Below are 20,863 nucleotides of genomic sequence, written 5' to 3'. Positions count from 1 at the left end.
TACAAATTTGTAAATTTATAAATAAGAAAACGTGAAAGTTTAAAAATATCAATATTATAATGTGTCATAATAATCTAATATCGAAGGTTCAAATGTTTGAAAATTCGAAGATTTGAAAAATTGAATATTTAAAAATTTGGAAGTTTAGAAAATTAGATTGCTCGCTATTATTAATTAATCCAAAGGAAAGGAATAATCATTTGGATAAAACGGCAGCTAGTGTAGAAATATTCGAGAACAGCGACTGTTAGGCGGAAGTAGAATCTGTCTGTACTGACCAGACCTCGTTACACGCCCGGCCATTTACTCAACCGCATCTATCTGAAATTCCCGTAGGATTTTAAGCGAGGTGGGCCATCAACGAATTACATCGACGAGGGTAGCCCTTACTACCCGCTTCCCTTCATCGCCACGCTATTATCTCGTGCGGAATAAGCCTGGCGTTAGGATCGATTAGAAGAGCCTATCCAACTCGATTTATTCGATAGGATTTTCATGAATCCACTTTTATACTTTGCACATTTACCATTTAATAATTCAACGGCAACTACAGAAACTACATGGTAGAAGATGACTATAAACTTTTAGTTAATTACTACTTGTTTTACACAAATGACAAATTAATTTCAAACCAAAGGTATTGAATTATTGGAATGCTCGTGTTTGAAATTAATTAACGATAGTCGACCAATAACTCAGCATTTCAGTATATGTAATCGAGGATTTTGAAGCAATCAACATTTGAAACATTGAATGGATTCATCTATCCCAGTATTAAACTACTTAGCACTCGAAATATTACCAATCACGAACATCCACGTCAAATCTTCCACATTAAATGACTGATACTACAATCGCAGCTCCTATTATCGTTGTTCGATCACAATTAACGTACAGAGTGTAAATGGCCGAATTTCAATTAAATTCCACTTTCAACTATTCATCTACGGAACAAATCCTTGTACGTGTAGAGAGAAAATTTGCATTTGGAAGCATCACTTTAGATAACTTTCAGCATAAAAGGTTATTAGGTAAATTCATTATTTTCGCCACCCCCCTTCCCAAATGAGAGTACGTCCTTAACTCTTGATACTGGTTGCCGATTGAACAGTTATTTCTCACGAAGCTTAATGGGAATCGGTGCCAACTTCCTATTCACATCGATCATAGAAGATATCGCTGACACGGTTCCGTTTGATAGATCACAGGCTGCTGGAAAGCCGGAAGACAGCCTCCTCGGAGACATCTTTTCACGCGTCCTGTTATTAATACCGTAGGCCAGATGCGATTGGCTGACGTGTCTACTATTGGCGCGCAGCCCTTTAGTCAGCGTTTCGAGAGAATCGAGCAATTAATCACGTGCTCGACCGTGCTCGACTCGCGCGCCAGATACGATCTGTGGATTCATCTTGCGCACAGGCCCCTTTGTCATCCGCATGATGCATACCTGTCTCGAGATTTTCCAAGAATCGATTGCCCGTCAACTGGCCTATTGTTGTGCATATAACAACGTTATAATTCATAATATGTACAAAAATATAATAAGCTTATATATTTTTATACATATTATACATATTTGCACATAAATACAGGACAAATTCAATTCAAAAACATATAACCGAAAGAAAAATGAATGGAGAATGCAGCACCACAATAGCAGTGCATTCCCAGCATTCTAAGAATAAGAATAAGTAATATTAGTTCAAGCTCAAACGCAAACAACAATCTTTTGTAAACCAATCCCTTTGTAGTCCGAAAGAGATGAATGATTTTTCATTCCATACCTAACATAGTTCGAGGTAATCCACCTGAAAGACGAAGTAATTTCGACGCGAAAGGAAATCACGTCGTTCCAGACTATTCCATATTAATTTCTCAAGGATGTTCTGGTGGAACTGAAAAATAAATCGTACGTGGCACCCACGGATGCCGATGGACGCGTAGGACGCGATGCATCGATCTGTTTGCGCTCGTTCGTTTCCTGCCAGTGATATGGCACTTCATTATACCAGACGGCATGCACCGTCGAGTTTTCCAATCACGACGGGCGCTAGCGCAACAAGGAAGTCACGGAGATTTACATACATGTTTCGTTATCGAGACGGTACCGAGAAGCTTTCGAATCGACAAAGCTCGCAACATTTGATCCGGTTTAATAACACAACGTGGAACTTCGTCGTTGGCCACAGGAGAAAAAAGGAAAAAGAAATTATCCTCGCGTGGCATTGTCGTTCTTTCTCGCTTCACGAGGTAGGAATGCTCGTTGTGGACGAGTGGAGATGAAAATCGCGCTGTTGAAATAGCGAAATTAAATCTTAAAGCTTTGTGATTGGGAAAACGCGGAAATTTTTAGAAAATTCTTCCAGTTGTGTAGAAAGTGGATAAAGCTTTTTACATTCGCTTGGTTTAGAATGTAGACAGTAAGTGGATTAATATTTACAGTATGAACTTCGAACAAATTTAACAAATTTTAGAGAAATTTCAAACTTTCTACTGTCAATATATACCATTTAAAATATTATATATTATAATATTTTATATTATTGTATAAAACAAGAGCATAATTTTTTTGTTTCATTTATTTGAAAAATTTGATTAGCCACTTATCCTGTAACTAACTAGTTTGGACAATCGATACTGATTGTATATTCGACATTAATACTCGACAAAATCTATCTATATCACCAGTCTACGAACACTTTCTGCCGGATTACTTCGATTTCGAATCAGACTGGTTTACCATCGATCCATCGACTCTGCACCATGTAGACAGTCCGTATTTGAACAGTATCAAAATTTCCCAGGCAAGAATCAACTTCCGTGATCAAAATCAAATTATCTCGCATACAATAACGCGATGTAGATTCATTCGAGATATTGTATACCGTAATAAACCGTGTTACCATTTTCCATCCGATGCGCTTTTTAACATGAAACGAACATCTACCTTCGTTTCGAATAATAAACCAGCAACGACGCAGGAGTCGTTTTAACGAATTCACCAGTTCCCTTCGATATACAGGGGAAAAAAGAAAGAGAACGCTTGCTTCTTTCGAACACCGTTGCATAATGGCTCAAAAGGCAAAGTAGCTCATGCATAATTCTATCCCATCCAATCGATGGTACCTGCATTAATTATGCATGCGGATGCGTTTCGAGCGTTGTTTACCTTCGTTGGTGGCGATTAAACGGATTCTACGATCCGATATTAATAACCGAGATCACATTCGCCATCACGTGCCATCTAATAATATCATACACGGTCAGACATCTATTCCGAGATTTCAGAAAGACAGTCCACGAACTGCGGTTGATTCCAGGTCTCGGGTAGTTTGCAGAAGCTACTTCAAGAAATTCGCCTCTGAGAGAAACAAGTTTTTCAGAAAAACGAACGATGACACGTTAATCTTACAATAATACAGTACCATCAAATTTCCTTTAAATTTCATTACAAAGTTTCCAAACAATCCAATATTTCCTAGTTTTTGGTTTCTTACTGTCCCTCGTGAGTTTAAACTCAGGCGAATAGAAATATCGCCTCGGGGCTAGGAATCTGCTTTCAAAGAAACAAAATTTCAATCTTTTCTGCAATCTCCAACTTGTGAAAAGAGGTTTGCAACATTGTCACGATCCCTGCTGACGGAAAGTTTGCCAGGAAAAATTCGTGACCAACCAACCTGGATTCCTTTCTTTTCCAATTTTTCCTCACTTTTCAGCTTCTGTTACCAATTTAATCCCCATAATCGTAAATACCTTTGTTCATTTAATTTTCCCAAAAGATACTAGAAAAATACAGATATTCCTCTAGCATCCTGAATTTACATTTTCAGTTTGCTTCATTTGACGGCTCTTTGCACAAGAGCTGATACTCTTTGGCAATTACCATTTGGCCAAACAGAAACAACGGTAGCCGAATTCCGTTGCGTCAAACTTCATTTTTAACTTCATGCGTTTTCACTCCGCCTCCAGCTTTCCAAACTCTCCGAAAGAAAAGTTTCATCATACCGGAAAGCTATGCTCTCTGTCCACGCCAACTTCTCGAAAAATCCAACTTCACCTCGGTCAACCGGTCAGATTCACTAAGTTCTATTCGCCTAAACAACCCGACTAGTTTTCAGTAACCGAGCTAGCAAACTGCGGAACGAGATTTCATTACGTTCAGACAGAAGTCTTGCACTTCTTTTTTCCAGAAACCGCAGACGAAGAGTCGAGACCAACGGTTTTTTTTTCCATCCATTCACTTCCCGTTTTATTCGCCCACCACGCACAATTAACGAATTTCCAGTTGCAAGTGCACGGTAAAAAATGCTGTCCCTTTTGTTCGCTTGCTTTAACTGCAAGGACAACCTCCTTAAAGCACGTTCTCCGAATCCTCGATTCAACGTTCTCTTTATTTTCCCGGCGTCTTTGTCTCCGCTTCCTGTTATCGAGAAAACGCGGGATTCTTTTCTAAGGTAGTCGATGGTCGGCCGGGATTCACTCGTTAAAAAAGGAACTCGTCACTTTTCACGATTATTCCACGGCTTGTTGTTACTTACTGTTGTATACTCAGGAATTTTCTTGGAACTGCTTGTTAAAACTGTAATGTAGATCGTTAAACGTGTGCGATTACTTCGCTGCTGAATTTGAGATGAACAGAGCAAGGGTATTTATATAAATTTGTATTGTTAGATATTTCGGTTCGATAAACTCGATCAATTTTAATTTAAATTTCACGGTAGATTAAAATTATAGTTATCAATTACCCATTATTACACTGTGGTATAACGAGAATGTCGAGCACCATGATAGTTAGTTTGTGGTAAATGTTTGGATATTTATGATCTAATCGACTGATGCATCGATGAACTATTAATTTATCATGAATGATAAACTTCCACGTATGTATTTCAGCATATTACGCACGTTATGTACCTTTTCCATCTTTAATTATCCTATGGTGTTCCATTATATTTTTATGCTGGCAGCGTTATCCACGAAGAGAAGAGCGAAAAATATCGCATCCGGGATCTTACTTTACTCCGAAGTACGACGATATCTCCTGGAGGAACCATTAATCTAGCCACTCGAAAGTTCCTCGTAATCATCTCCTTCATTCACTGAGGAGCATTGAACAGAATCGCGAGAATCATGACGCTTTTGGAAGCTAGCTTCGAAGAAGAATGATCCCTGGGTCAAAAGGTTTTGGGAAAAATCCTTCAACCCTATTTCCATGAATAGTGGGACTCGGTTTTAAGCAGCAAACATTTGGAAGTCTGATTCGAGTGGCTGCAAGATTTCTATTCGTCATTAAGTCAAGAGATTCTCGAGCGAGTTTCTAACCGTGGCGAAATGAACCCCTACAACTGAATAGTTACACGATTCGACCATTTCTCAACTTTGCAAAATTCTCCACCGGTCCTGTGTATTCGTTAAAATCGAGGAATACGGGAAGCTGGCTGGCGTTCGCTGATTTTCCTCGCAAAGCTCGATTAATGGTCACGGTGCACGGAATCGACAGTGGCCAGTTGGGGCCATAGCGAAACGCTCGAGTAATTGGTGAATTTTAACCGAGAAGAAAGAGCGCTCCATAGGTATTTATGCAAATCGTCGTGTCGCGTTCTATCTTTGGCCAGCAGGTGGTGGCATGATAAAGGCTATTATAGCCGCTACTCTTCGAGAGACGACGTTTTATATGGTGTATTAGGTGATTCAGTGGACTTGATCTACGACCCAGTTGGACCAATTATTTGTCGAAAAATATTCTGCTTATTCTAAAGTTCTGCATTCTGAGAAATTATAACTGTGAATTCAGTGCAACGCTTGGAAAGCTTAGTAAATTATGAAGTTCGCTAATCTTTATTCGCGATAAAATGCAATTATATTATATTATAAAGTTTAATAGAATCGAATATTTAAATACAGCAACATTTTATGTGAATCGCTATGGTATCCTGAAGAAGGTTAATTGCTCGTGGACGATGTCGATGTTCATTCGGCTATCAAGAATTCGAATTTCGTGCTTTTTCCTCGGAGAAAGAAAATGAAAACTAAAAAGAGGTTCCAAACGAACCGAAAAATAAAACATCGACTATATGTCGAAGGTAAAAGAAATACAGGAGGTGGTTTCTATCTGGCATTCATCAGCGAGCCCACGGGAGACCCATCCGCTTTCCTCGTCGAGAAATCGAGCGTTCCGCTAAATATACGCGGCCGATTTATCTCTGTCAAAGTCGAATGGCGTGCGAATCGCGCTATACATAGAGGCACGTGTGTCGCGCTCTCGCGATGTGAATCCCTTCCAGCTCCATTGAGAAAAGAATCAGTGAAAAATTTGCTCGGCTCAACGACACGCTCGAACATCTCGTCGCTTAGCCGTGACATTCTTGGCAGCGAGTAACTATCAATATTTTTGTCCCATGTTCTATTCTAAAAGTCCTCAGAGCGTTTTGAAAGTGCTGTCGCCTAACCTCAGCTGGAAAGACAAAGTGGAAAATAGGAAATAACTGATTACGACATAGAGAAAATTTAAATTATATAGAAGAAGAGGTAGAAGGAGAAAATGATAATAAACGAAAGGAAGTAAAGATTCTTATCGCTTGAATGTGTCTGTAAAATTCTTACAACTACAGTACTTTTAGGTCACAGCGGTTAAATATACGAATACAATAAGAAAAAATCAAAGGCCAAGCCCAGAAGAGTTCTGATTGCCAGTGTAGAATTTCAACGATGATTTTTTTCTATCTTATTGGCGATGTTCCATAAAACATATAATTAAGTATATTAACGCAATAAATATTGTTATACATCACGCGTTTGTTTCCGCGTTTGTTTTCGTTCAAATTATGTGAATTTAGATTAGAGGATTTAATCGATAAAAGTTTAGTCAACTATGTAAAATTTCATTCCAACAACTACAGTTGAAATAAATGGCGCTCTACCGTAATCGCAAAACAAATCTCGTTCGAAACAAATCTCCACGCATATATTCTTATTTTGTTTCTCTTGCTCAGTCCTCGGTTCCAGGGTAAATAACCCGTTACAACGGTGAATCGAAGTGCATTGAAATTCGTCGCATTTAGTCGAGCTCGAGACTCAATCACGAACCTGCATCCCGGAACTTCCAACGAAACTTGTCGAACGTGTCGCCGCGTGATCGACTTCCTCGAATTCCGCCGGTTTGAGGTGCTTTCTCGCGCTCGAACCGGTAGATCGGATGGTTGCATTGAGTTCAACTTCTTTGCAAAAGGTCTATAAGAATGAACTCCTCCATCTTGCAACTTCTGCTTTTACACGATCGAATGCTGAATGTGAATAATCACAGGAAGAATAATTTACAATCGTAAAAAGAGATACTGGTAGTAAAATTTCAATGATGAATGCAAATTTAACAATTTATAATGTTGATCGGAAAGCATCGAATGTTTTTTTAAATACAGCGCCGTTTATTATTAAATTCAGTCGATTTATAGCAACAGTTGCTAAATTTGAACGAAACATACATATTTATGATGAATTAATAAATAATCAGAAACAGCATACACTACCTCTGGAGTGAAATCAGAAAATTATATATTTAAATTACTTATTAAAAGATGTATCAATAAAATCAGTTACTCCTATTAATATTCGGACACTATATTCTCTTTGTAATTATTGGTGTGTGTAAGAGGAAATGATTTTGATATTATATCGTTTATTTTACAAACAAATAAACCATTTATTGTAAATTGAAAATATATAAATAATTCCATTTTAATAATAACGTTTAATTGTATAACATATTTTAAATAAAAAGTTATCACATTTTCACGCCACGTTAATGTTCCGACAGTTTATGAAATGTAAATATTCCATATATAAAATTCATGAAAAATTGCGATATTAATATTTTGCCGCATGTCCGTTTTGTTTAATGACCTCGTATAACTTTTTCAGTATAATAAAAATAATTTTTTTTTAATAGTCTGAGGAAATAATTGCCCATTCTTTTTTTATCCTCGTTTGCAATTTAATTTTTGAATTTATTAGTGTTTTTCTGATTCTTGGTCTAATTCATCCCATAGATTCTTTATGGGATTTAAGACCAGAGATTGCGAAGGTGAGTATAAAATATTAGGACAATTTTATAATAAATATGCATATATTATTCTCGCCTTGTAATTTGGATCGTTGTAATAAAATTTGAAAGTACTTTGTATTCTTATATTGTTTGTACTTTTTAGCAGATTGTTTTTTAAAAGATCTAAGTATCTATTCTTAACTAATATATCTTCGATAAACACCAGTTCATCCACACCAACACTCGAAATGCATCCCCATACAATCACAGAATCTCCTCCGTGTTTTAAAGTAGGTTTTAAATTTTTGGGTTTTAAAGCTTTATTTATTCTGCGCCATGCTATACTTTTTCTATCCGAACCAAAAATGCAATATTTACTCTCGGCGAATGTAACATCATTCCACCAATTTTCAGGCTTTTTAACGAGCTCTTTAGCGAAAGCCAATCTATTTTTCCTGTTTATTTCGTTTATGTGCAGTTTTCTTCTCGTTACTCGGCCATTAAACGCATTGCGTCTCATTATTCTGCGTTCTGTTTCAGCACTGACTTTTTTCCTAGTTTCATGACAAATATCTGAGGTCAATTGCTATAATGTGGATTTTCTTTAACTCTCCACATTATCCTTCTTTCCTCCTTTTCATTTCCCATTTTGTTTCTTAAATTCGATACGATCTTCTTCTTTATATCTTTTAATAATGTCTGCAACTGTACTCTTCTTCGTCATTAATAATCTTGCAATTTCACGACAATTTTTACCTCTTTTTCTATGATAAATAACAAGTTGTCTTTTACCAAACTGGTATTTTGTCCTCCTCGTGACATGTTAAATTTCAGACATTAGTATTTCGAAATATAACTTTGTACTGAGATAGAATTATATTCTAGCAGTTTGTATATAAAACATCAATTTTACAATTCGAATGGTTTCTAAGAATTGCTACATTATAGAACATGCCATAGTATCCGAACATTAACAATTAAATGTTATTGTTAGAATGGAATTATTTATATACATTCAATTTACAATAAATTAGTATCTAAATAATTCCCTCTTATACATAGCAATAATTACAAAGATAGTATAGTGTCCGAATATTAATGTGAATAACTGTATTTTCATTATAAGTCAAAATTAAAAAATCTAGGGTGGAGAATTTTAAAATCGTGCATGACTGAATCAAAAAAATATTGCGTAGCTAACGAATTAATAAAATTATCATTAGAATATAATAAAATTATTATAAGTTTATTAAAGTAGAATAAGTTTTTTTTTTTATTTTATTTTGGTTATTTTACAATTTGTCCTTATGGACATTTGGTAAAGTGTTATATCTTGTTGGTGAAGAAAAAAAAAAAATAAAAATAAAAAATAAATATAACATGTGGGCGGCTACCCCCAGCGGGGTGCCAGCTTCGTTTTTTCTAAGTTATATCTTTTATGGAAGTAGAATAAGTGTAAATTAATATACACAAGTATTTTTCATATGCTCCTTTCTTTCTCGTACTGTACATACAATATACATACATATAATAATATACAATAGATCATCATTTTTTAAGAAACCACATTTTATCCACATTTTATCCATATTTTTATGAACTGTTTGTCCTTCAAGGGGCATAGAGTAAAACAGAGTATGTTCACCGGTCGATCCATCAGTCGTATTAATACTATTTTTTCTTTTGCTACGAATTCGAATTCGACAATCATTCCCGAGCGTTATAAACGCTCGAACGGATATCCATGCAGATTTTTGCGTCATTCCATTAGAGCGTGTTCGCGATACCGAATCGATTATTGAACGGCGAGCCAAAAAATGGAGGCTGGATTCAATTTCGACGAGAAATATCGTATGCCTCGGACGATCCTCGATAATGAATGAACCGACTGGAAAGTTCAGGAATTAAAATACAATGCCCCCAGATCGACCCGGTAAATGAAGCATTCAAAAATCGATCATGCTTTCTTTTAAATTGATAAAAGTCCTCGTTCGTCTTCGAACCGGAACCAGAAGCTGATTCGGTAAAATTCAAGCTTTAATGGCGGAAGCAATAAATCTCACCGAGGTCTCGCCAATCAGCAGCAACTTTGATCATCCAGCAACGATCGATAATTCGGTTCTCCGTTTCGGTTCGAACGTTTCTATTTCCAAATGGATTCGTTCACTTCTTGGCTACATTTTTCACCGTCGCGATTTTCACTCGCGAGAATTAAGTATCACTTGCGAACCGAGAAAACAGGGATAGAAAGATTGAATGTACTACTTTGTCGAAGAAACGATTTCGAAGGGTCGAAGTTGACGAATGTGAAGAGAGGAGAATAGCGGGCAAGGATGAGAGTAAAGGTCAAAGAACGTAACAAACAAGAAAGTCAATTTCGCGTGTCTGGTCAGCGCACGCGGAGATTAAAGTTCGGGTTTTTCGAGGAGAACGATTTTCGAATCCGGAAATATCCGTTCGAGTTTGTTTCCACGCCGGTCCACGAAGCGAAGCGAACGCTTCCATGCTCGTGACTGAATAAACACTCGTCCACTGTCTCATTCTATGTCTCTTCCCCTCTGTTCGTCACTTTTATCTCTCTCCTACCCTCTATCCGTCTCTGTTTCGTCGAACAAACCGCGACCGGTTCGCTTTTGATTTCCCTTTTTAGTGGGAAGCCTGAAAGAGACTGGCAGGAATTAGTGGCTCAAGAGAGTGAGAGAAAGAAAGAGTGAGGGAAGAAGAGAGGGGAAGAATAGGAGAAATTGCGATGATGCTTCTTGTCGTCTATTAATCGCAGCTCTTAATTCGTCCGTCCCTTTGTAGCGGGCTATTTCGAGGCTGGAGCGAGAGTGAAATAGTAAATATATAGTTGAAAATATATTGAAGATTTGTCGCCGTACCTAAGCCCTGATGGCTGCGTATTATAGAGACTATTATACAGATACAGATGAAGTGACGTACTATTGCACAGAAAATTCTTAATTTCGCAATCGTTTACGTTTTAAACCTGAAATACGTGTTAATCGTATAAAGAGTTTCGGTAATCATGATAAATCGACAAGGCGGGCGATTTCATGTGAAAAGATGTATGGAAAATATAAGATAACATCTTTTCATACGATACTTGATTTATGAGAGCTAATATTACATTTGTATTCCATTTTGCATACCTGAAAATAAACTTCGTCGAGCTGCGTATTTAACTATTAATATTGTTCGATCTGGGTTGACTTAAAAGTTTAGCCAAGTATTTTATAAACATAGAACTATGGCAAACTTATTGCATCGTAAATAGTAACGTGTGCGTCACTTGAAATGATTTATTTTAGCAAAAATTTGCGTTACTTTCCCCTACTAAACTAATACTTCCGTGTTCCAAAGAAACTCCTTTAAACATTAATAAAATATCTACAATAAATTAAAAATATAGAATTTCTGTTTGAGTGAAATCCATCTTATGAAACGATTCCTGGACAAGTTTATCCATGGTAAATGAAAAATATTAAATTACTCTTTGAGTTTTGAATGGAATCCATCCCCATCACTTAATTATCTCTAAGCCGGCACCCAATTGTTTTCAATTGGCTCGTTGACTGCACGACGAAACTTCGTGGACGTGGTTCGAGAAACCGCAAAAAATTGCAGGTTAGCGAAGCACGGTAGAAGTTTGTAAAATGCGGGTCGACAAATAGCCGGTGCCGTAGGTAATACAAGTCTGAGAAAGTTACTTTATAGTACGATCGTTCGCTAACCGCAAGTAATACTTCCTTTTTCCCGCCACTAAATAACGAACGGAAAGGAGAGAAGAGGTTGGTTCAACGAACTACGATGCTCCGGTTATGGTCGTCGCAGAATTTTCGTGGTCCAAGCCACGACATTTGGCAAGAGACTTTAGAGGCAACGATAAAACGACGAAACCGTCTGGTTCATTCGCTAACTCTCATATTTCTTTCTGCCTGATGAAAATTCTAACGAGATTACTCGAAGTTGAAGATGCAGCTAATGAAGGATGGATCTCGACGAGAGTCATAAACCTATTTTCTCGAAACACAGTTTATTAAACAGTTTATTATAGTATCGTTGGATTACAGATGCTCACCTAGACTCTGGATATTTCTGCAATTTTGTATTTTTAGTAACACTATTAAACAAATGAAATCTAAATAAAAATCTGTTTTGTCTACTAAATGTCATAATAAATATTCTATTCTAAGTATATACTTATATTTGTGTATATTTTATACATTCTATAAACTTTTGGAATCTTAGATTTCTCAAAAATGCATAAACAACCGCGATCTAGTGATCATCAAACTACGGGTTTTTATGAAAAGTAATTTGAGAAATTTGAGAAATTTCGTTTATGCTACTACTTGAAATTATTAGTAGGTAGATAGCTAATAAATTTTACGATCAAGAAAGGAAATTACTATTCGAGAATTAGAAGCGTCTCGAGTCCTATTCAAAACACACTGAAAATTCCCACGACATTTCCTCGTTCTCGATTGCGAAATTCCAACGCGAATACCGAACACTCGAATGATCCCAGGTTCGCGCTCTGGTCTGTGGCACTCATGGCACGTGACACTTCCGAAATAGATGCTCTCCGTTGTCGCGATGGTCGCATATTCGCTTATTCCCATCTTTCTCCCAACCACCTTTCTTTATGGCAAACGTGTAACGAAACTAAACAAGCCATCGTAAATTTATGGAAACAGATTTAGAGATTTCTCAAATCCATACTCGTGACTCGACTCATCTATTATAGTTATTATACAATTATATGTCTATGGTGGAATTAAATGGATAAATTTCTTATCATAATTTCTTTCAAATTATTTCAGGAAGTACACTTTGAAACATTATGAAATTATAGAATGTAAATGTACATTAGTAAATTCATGTACGGATCATAAAAACTAATTCTTCATAGTTATAGCAAATAGATAATTACAAAAATTTGTTCAATATCTTCGGTTTTTAAATATCAAGTTGACTCAAAAGAACACTGAAATGCTTCGTTATGCAGACGGTTAATTAAACACACAGTTAAATAGCAGTTGTACGTAATTTGTATCTTGATATTTCAGCTAAAATTTGATCTACATTGCTTTCGCGACAACGTCATAGAAGAGTGGAAAAACACTTTTGTGAAGAACGTTCTCCATAACTTTGTATGGATTCGCCTGATGTAAAATTTGTTGAGATCTTGAAATTTCTTTGCACAGAAAGAAGAATCGAAACGTTGGATTGGAAAGGAAGGTAAACACACACCTGTTATGCGATATCCACGAGACAGGAAGCCAATGAAGGGAGCGGGAGTTGACGTAGGAACCAGATGGCCCTGACCTAGGGGAGAACCGGGACAAGTCCGGTTTCCATGGGAACCGAAACCCTCACCTGGAAGACGATCTCGCGGTGTGTCGCATAGTCAGGGCAGAAGCGCATCGATCTTTCAACCACCTGGTTGTTGTGATTGAATGGTGCGTGCTCACCATTCAGGACTTTTTCATTGAACGAAAGTGAACTGCGATGGTTGGCCAGTTAACATCAATGACTCTTTAAATAGGAACGAAGAAGAATAGGGAAATATAAATTTAACTCCGCCACGTCATTTGTGTTGTTTTCAAAGCCACTGTATTTCTCTACCTTAAAAAATGTCTACATTTGAGAAATATACGGAAGAATTGTTGTTAAATCTTTCTCGCTTAATATAGAGTGTACTCTGGAATATCGTTAATTAATTAAACCAATCAATTAAAATCCTTGAGAAACCGCCCTGTTTTGTAAATGTTAGTTGAAGGACTACAATGGAATTCCAAATAATAGGTTTCGCTGATTTAGCTTGTTTCTATTGACGCGACACGTCAATCAGGATCTACGTCGAGAGACAAGGGTTTCGAGTTTCAGTGTGTACCTAAAGGCTTTCAATAGCTTCTCATCCGAGGACGAAATAGATAAGAAAGCTCGTTTATCCGGTAACTATCAATTAAGTTTGGTTCGTGTTGCGTTTTCGGTTGACAAACGATGCAGTGAAGCCTAATCGACTCGGAATTGTGTAATACAATTTAGGTACTAATTGTCTGTTACAATTTGTGTAGAGTCGATACAGTGTATCGTAATCTATATATAGCGCTCTGTATTTGGATTTCATATGGAAAATATATTTAAACTTCTTCTTTTTTATTATCACGATCAGCAAAGATTAGTATTGTGATTTAAGACATAGATTTTGAGTACGTAAAATTCATAGAAGGAAAGAAGTTGCACTTCGACTTTTAAGCAGTCGTAATAAATTCGTGTACATTTATCAAAAATTCTTAACCAGCAATTTTTCAGTCTCCGTTACAATATTTAAAATTCACATTCTTTAAGTTTAATGGTCTTAACAAGGGTGGTGATTTTAACGAGTAAAGAACAGAGAATAATTAACGAATCGCGCAACTCTCGAACCTCTCTACACAAAAATCAAATACTAAAATTCTACTTTGAGTTCGTTCTTTAACCTGAACCACTAAAATACGTTTGCTTTATGATCAAAGGTCAGCTTCATCTTAGAAAAAAGCCCTTAACATCACGTTATAAATTATTTAAACGAGCGGCTAGAAAGGTGGAACGATAATTAACTTTTGCATTAGCATCCAACATCGATTCACCAGTTTCTCTGCTGAATTCGTGGATATTAATTAGATAACACTGGTCCATGGCCACGACTTTCCCACCCTTAACAAGATAATAATTAGCATATTAATGGTCCACGCCAGGACTTCCGCTACCAGCCAGTTACACGGATATTGGACCAAAGTTCTGGTTGTATGTGTCACCTCTACCTGCTAATGAAAAATCGAACCAGCGTCCACAGAGTTAATCGCACGATCGAATTTGACGCTGTGAGTGTTTTAAAGTCGTTACAATTGCAAACGTGGAAATAAAATGACGATTTAACACTAGAGCAACCAAACCCTAACGTGTACCGAATAATTACAATGAAACTCGTATGGTGAATATTATATTTGTTAATATCTTTGCTAGATAAAGTTAGTTGAACCACATGTGTAGAAATCAAAATTCTAGCCATTGGTTAATTTCCTTTTCTCAAGGTCTTTTCTACATAAATTTGATCGTATAACTGCAGACATTTTGAGCATTTACGCATAATTTCCTGTGTTCATAAAACACGTTATAAAAAGTATATAAGCGTCGTAACAAGTTATTGGATAATCAAATTTTTAATCAATTACATAAATTCACATATATTCCTGTAAAAACGATTAAACGTAAAAACACAGTAATCCCCCATCACCATCATTTCAAATATTTAATCAGACTCGATGACTAAATCGGCCATTCGAATTCGAAGATAAATAGAACGTTCAAACCTGAAAATAAATGGGCCAGCCGGGGTCGTTCGAGTAAATAGGAGCGTTCCAAGGGACCAACCAATCGCGTTGACTCTCCTGACACAACACCATCCCCAAATCTGTGACTTTGCAAGTCAGATTCGTCTCCCTTCAGGGCCACCCCTGTGATTCCAGCGTCTCTGCGCGGTCCTCCAGAGAATTGACGGAAGGACCGTCGATTTGCGTTGATTATGCCTCACTTCCTTACATTACTGATCGCAAAATAGCAGCTTTTAGGATGAAATTAATTTCGTTCCTCGTTCTGAAAAATATTCAATATTTTTCGAACGAGATTTTTGATAAACTTAATGATATACGCGATATTATAATAGATAATTGGATCGTAATCGCTTATGAAACTATAAAGAATTTAAATGCGCAAGAATATATAAATTGTTTACTACAGATTATTCTAAATAATTAGAGGCTTTCCATATCACTTTGATCGTTATACTGATTGTTTTGTGTCTTACGCAACGATGCTTTTTAAAGTGATTATTTAAAAGTAAGTCTTCATCGCAGAATACTAAAGCTTCAAAACAATTTTAAATTGCGTATAAAAGAGCAGTTCACGCGATAGCATGGAACTTCGCATTTAGTCGTACACAGATAAAGGAACGGTAATTTCGGTGTAGTTATGAGATTCATATCTGGCATATAAACGTCCCGTAGCATGGTTTTCGGCCCCCTTTATCTCTTGGACCCTCGCGCGTATCACAGATCTCTTCAAATACCGAGTGGACCTTTCCGTGGGCGTAATACTGATCTCGACCGGTCGTCGAGCTTCGATCTTTCGGACAGGACCTCGTAAAATTGTCCCTCGTTTCTCCTCTGAACGCCTATCGACGGCGAAACTTCTGCCCAGAGGTTCATTCAGTCTGCAATTACTCGATGGCCACTCGACGAAAACCGATTGTTGCCGAGTACTCGCGTGGCGGATATCAGGATGGTCCTTCTGTATACCTCGATTTCCTTTTTTTATAACCGTCGATGATGGTAGATTGAACGTACGGATGAGTATAGATAAATTCTGAGAATATGAGTATGGTTTGAGATACGAGTAGAGTTATAATAAGTAATGCTACTCACACATCTTGGCGAAAAATTTGTCACTGTGTTGAAATTTATTGAACCATATTCGGAAGATATTTCAATAATTAACAGGAATTTTAATAAATTTAAAGAAAAAGGGGTATGGGTAATGAAGAAATAAAATTGAAGATATGAAATAATATTAGATGATCCTGAATGTCCATTGAAACTAAAAATTTCTAGTTAAAATATAGTCCATAACGTTCGATGAATTTTATAAGACATGTTATACAAAATTTAACGCTACAAAGTTTTCTAAATTCTTTTCTTCGTTGTATGAAAATTATCAAATGTACGATGAAAAATTAAAATCCATCAGAGATAAAACTAACACAGTAAAACATAAATTAGTTTCTTTAACGGACGACTGGCTGACAGTGAACTGACCGACGTTGGTTGCCATTCGCATTTTATATCACTCCGTTTTATCGTTACTTGAGCCGAGGGATTGTTTAACTCTACTCGTTACAGAGGCGGCCAGAGATGCGAATACCGCGCATATTTTTGCTTTGTAGCCTTGCGTTATACGACAGACATTAAACGACTTACCAGACAAGTGCCAACAGAGTAGCCAAAGAGAACGCCGTTAGAAAGCGTAATAAAATACGATTTTACATATTTCTCGCGTTGGAACCATCAACACCCACTCTGTGACGCCAGCCAATTGATCCTCGATGGTTCGACTCTTGAATCGTTTATTGGCTTTTTATGACGGCGTTACAATTTGTCAGCTCTATTAATTGTGTATAAACCTCTATGTCACCTCACAAATATTTCAATAAATTTTTTTCTTATCTAAGTAATACTTTTTCATATCGAACTATTCGGAAAGAATATTTAATTCTTTGTTAATAATATACTCTGTGCAAAGGTATGATTTATCGTAGGATTAGTAAACATATTTATTTCTTCACAGATTAATTCATAGGATATTTATTCACAGGATATAATTGAACAGGATATTTTATCTTCTTTTAGTAATACACTCTGCAGAGATATAATTTAAACTAAAATTGTGCCGGAGCGTCAGTAATTTACTGATGAACGAACAGAAGCAGGAACATTTCTAACATTCGACAATAACACGATCTCAAAAAAAAAATTATGGATTATTTTATTCTATGATAAAATAGATGGAGATGAGATACGAATACCAGGCACGATGCCAGAATTTATAGTTTGAGCAAATGTTTCATATGTTTCGCTATGTCGGACTAGTAAAAAATTTAGAGGTATCTTCAAACAAAACGAACTGTTTCAACCGCATTGCATTCATACACGCATACATAGAAATACTCGTATGAAATTTTTGGCAATGGTAGATTTCTAAGCGAACTACTCTTCCTTCTCGAAAGTTAGAGAAGCAACTATTATTTTATTGTATTTTATTGTAGGAAAGTAGTGAATGAAACACATCCGTTGTCTTTTACTTTTGAAATCTTTGGATTAAGAGCCTCTGTTGAAAGTTTCTTCGAAAAGAAATTCGATAAACCGTCATAAAATGAACGCCAAGCTGAATTAGCAGTAGAATAGCTCGTGCACGAGCCAGCTTTAAGACTTTAAGACACAATTACGAAACATTCTCAGTTGAGCTTCTTCGTTTATGATAGCTAATTCATTACGGCTTTATTAGTATCGAGATAATTGCTTACGAAACCTCAATAGTCTTATTTAAATAGGATAATAAAAGTTCTAGTTCCAAACTTCAAATGACTATAATAACCAACCTAGAATCTATAATTCTGTTTTCAACGGCATTATTAGTAGATCGTGAATGTTTGTACAAATTAATGTTTTAGAAATTTTAATAAAACAAAGTTTAACGAAGCTTGATGTTTTTCTACTTTGTGCAGATTCTAACATGTTTTACTCTTGATATTTCGTACGTTATCGCATTTATGTTCATTCTTGTTTATTTTTCCCATAAATGCATCAACATTCATAGCGTGTAAAATTACTCAAAACATTGCTCTTGATAATATATATCAAGGATAACGAAAACAGTGAGATCAGTCCTTTATTTTATAATTATCAAATAAAGCACCTGCAGGCGAAGCTTATTTTAACGATAAACCCAAGCGCGACCATAAATTCATCGTCCAATATTCTCCACCAAGCACGAAACAACCGAGTCACGGTTTTACGAGCTGTGCATCAGCCAGCATCCGTTGAACAGGACGCGTCTCCAGTTCCGCTATAATTCATCGTTTGCATCTTATACCAGCCGTACGCTAATTCCAGAAGCCTAGCTAGCATTTCACGACAATAACAACGGTTCGTTCGGTAGCGTAATCTACGAGGAGTGTGGCAGGTCACAGAGTTTGGAATACGTTGAACGATAGAAAGCGAGAAGTCGTTTCGCAATATGGCTAGTAATCCGCGTGGTCATTAAGCGAGTAATATCGTAGCACGAGCGAAATCCTTTATCGTTTCGGCCACCATTCGACCAAACTATGTTAAACGTCTCTTTCTTGCATCTTCCCTTTCTCTTTTCTTTTTATCCCATTTTTGTTCTTTTCTGTACTCTTTTTCTTTCATCTTCTTTCTTTCTTTATTAGACGAGATCTGCTGAAATCTGCTGAATTTGCTCTTCGTCGAGATAGGAAAAAGGAAATCTACAATTCTCCATTCGGTTTACGTCGATTGTTTCGCAAAACGTTCGAACGAGAAGATAAGTCGCGAACGAGTTTCGCTTAAGCCGTGTATACGCTTTCAGGAACATTGTTGTGTAGTTTCGAGAGCGTAACAAGTTGCGAAAAAATTGGGAAAAGCGGTGACTCGGTAACGAACGAAATTTTCGTTTAAATATTCATCGCGTTGCGGGCATTCCCGGCTTTGAAAATATAATCGGGAAACATAGAGGGTCATGAATATTGATATTAAAATGTAAATAGCTACGGAAATATGTATTCACCCGGTCTACTGTATCAGTCGTGTTTCTGATTAAGAGAAAGGGTGTTTCTTGTTTAACAGATTTGTTCGAATGTATCGTTAAAATCGAATCTATTAAAAAAATAGGCATTGTTTTACCTGCCAATTCAATGTCAATGGCGTAGCAGAAGTTGTAAGAGTGATTTCGAACAATTATCTTCTTAAATCTTGTTAATTGAATTAATCGATAATCAATGTACAACGTTACGTACACGTAACATCATGCGTGAAACAATAGGAATTTTTGTCAGATTAAAATAGCAAAAGTATAGTAAATTATTTTTTGTATATTCCGTGAAGTTGAGTTAACTGTATTTTTATATTCCATGTTGCATATTTTCGATTCACCAACTGGTTTTTTCCATTGCAGAACGGAATTGTTCGCCAGTAAACTGATCCCTTGTTTTTAGAGACTTCATTGGTTTTCGTGACGCGTGAATCAGGCTTTTTGTATTTTGCGGAATCACGTAGCGTCGTAAAACTATCGCGTCCACTCTGGGAAAACCTTTTCGGGAGAGATAGGCCCGATTCGACGTGATACATCGAACGTTCGGACGTTTCTTCTATATCTTCGCAGGATAGAAATATTTCACGTTAAGAGAACCGCGCGTAAATCACATTAAATCGTTCCGTGAGAAGAGAAATTACTAGTAGAAGGGAAAATAAGTGGTGTAGCAAGGTATATAAGGGGAAGATATTCGAAAATTAGCGTGAACCGTTGCGAACGAGGCCGCGTGCTGGTAACAAGAAGAATTGTGGTCACGAACACCGTAATGGCGGAAAATGAATTGTTCGAAGTTGCGAATGAAGGGCAGAAAGGAATGCGGAATGAGAAAGCTTGCACCTGAATGCGGAATATATGTAAAGCGGGTAGCATGCCATAATAAAAATTCGTCTCTGGAAACGCCAACTTTCTGTAAATCAACATTATGAATCTACACGAGGAAAAGTCGAAAAAATAGACTTCGAAGGAGGCCGCTTCTAATTCTACCGAAAAGCCTTTCGAACTTCCAAACTTTCGCCGTTTGCATACTTTTTAGCAGTTCTCTAAACGATGCGGATTCTACGCAAAAGAACTACTCCGTGAACAGCATCCACGAATTTTAGGTCGTTAAAAATGAAAATACTGTCATAAACATTCGCACGTGTAACTCTTTCTTTTTTTCTTCTCACGCACGAATATTTTCAATGAGACAGGGTATCCAGAATTTTTTAAATAGCCAAATCTTAAAGTGTCACGCTTTACGAATTTCTTTTTTATTAAAACAGGGTGACCCAAATAAAACTGAAGGGTGTAAAATTTAAATAACTTCTGAAACTTTTTCATTTCTTTCCTTTTCTTTCGCTTTTTTTCAAGAAAATATAGTTCATGGAAATTTTTTTGTTTACCTATGAAATATAACAGTCCGCAAATATC

At 36.6% G+C, this 20,863-nt stretch overlaps 1 protein-coding gene across 3 annotated transcripts in view; it reads right to left on the bottom strand.

The window, feature by feature from the left end:
* LOC132906927 (dipeptidyl aminopeptidase-like protein 6) overlaps positions 1 to 20,863 on the bottom strand; it is a 117,954-nt gene that overhangs the window by 59,309 nt on the left and 37,782 nt on the right. Inside the window, exon 1 of one of the 3 annotated variants that reach the window (XM_060959580.1) lies at positions 10,105 to 10,538. The exons of the other annotated variants lie outside the window; for them this stretch is intronic. The gene's annotated coding sequence lies outside the window, so the exon portion shown is untranslated. Of the gene's footprint in view, positions 1 to 10,104; positions 10,539 to 20,863 lie in introns of those variants that run through there. 3 annotated transcript variants of the gene reach the window in all.

Source organism: Bombus pascuorum, chromosome 5, assembly GCF_905332965.1.
Source record: "Bombus pascuorum chromosome 5, iyBomPasc1.1, whole genome shotgun sequence".
Lineage (NCBI taxonomy): Eukaryota > Metazoa > Arthropoda > Insecta > Hymenoptera > Apidae > Bombus > Bombus pascuorum.
Note: the sequence above shows the minus strand (reverse complement) of the source record. Positions and strands in the feature narration are given on the sequence as shown.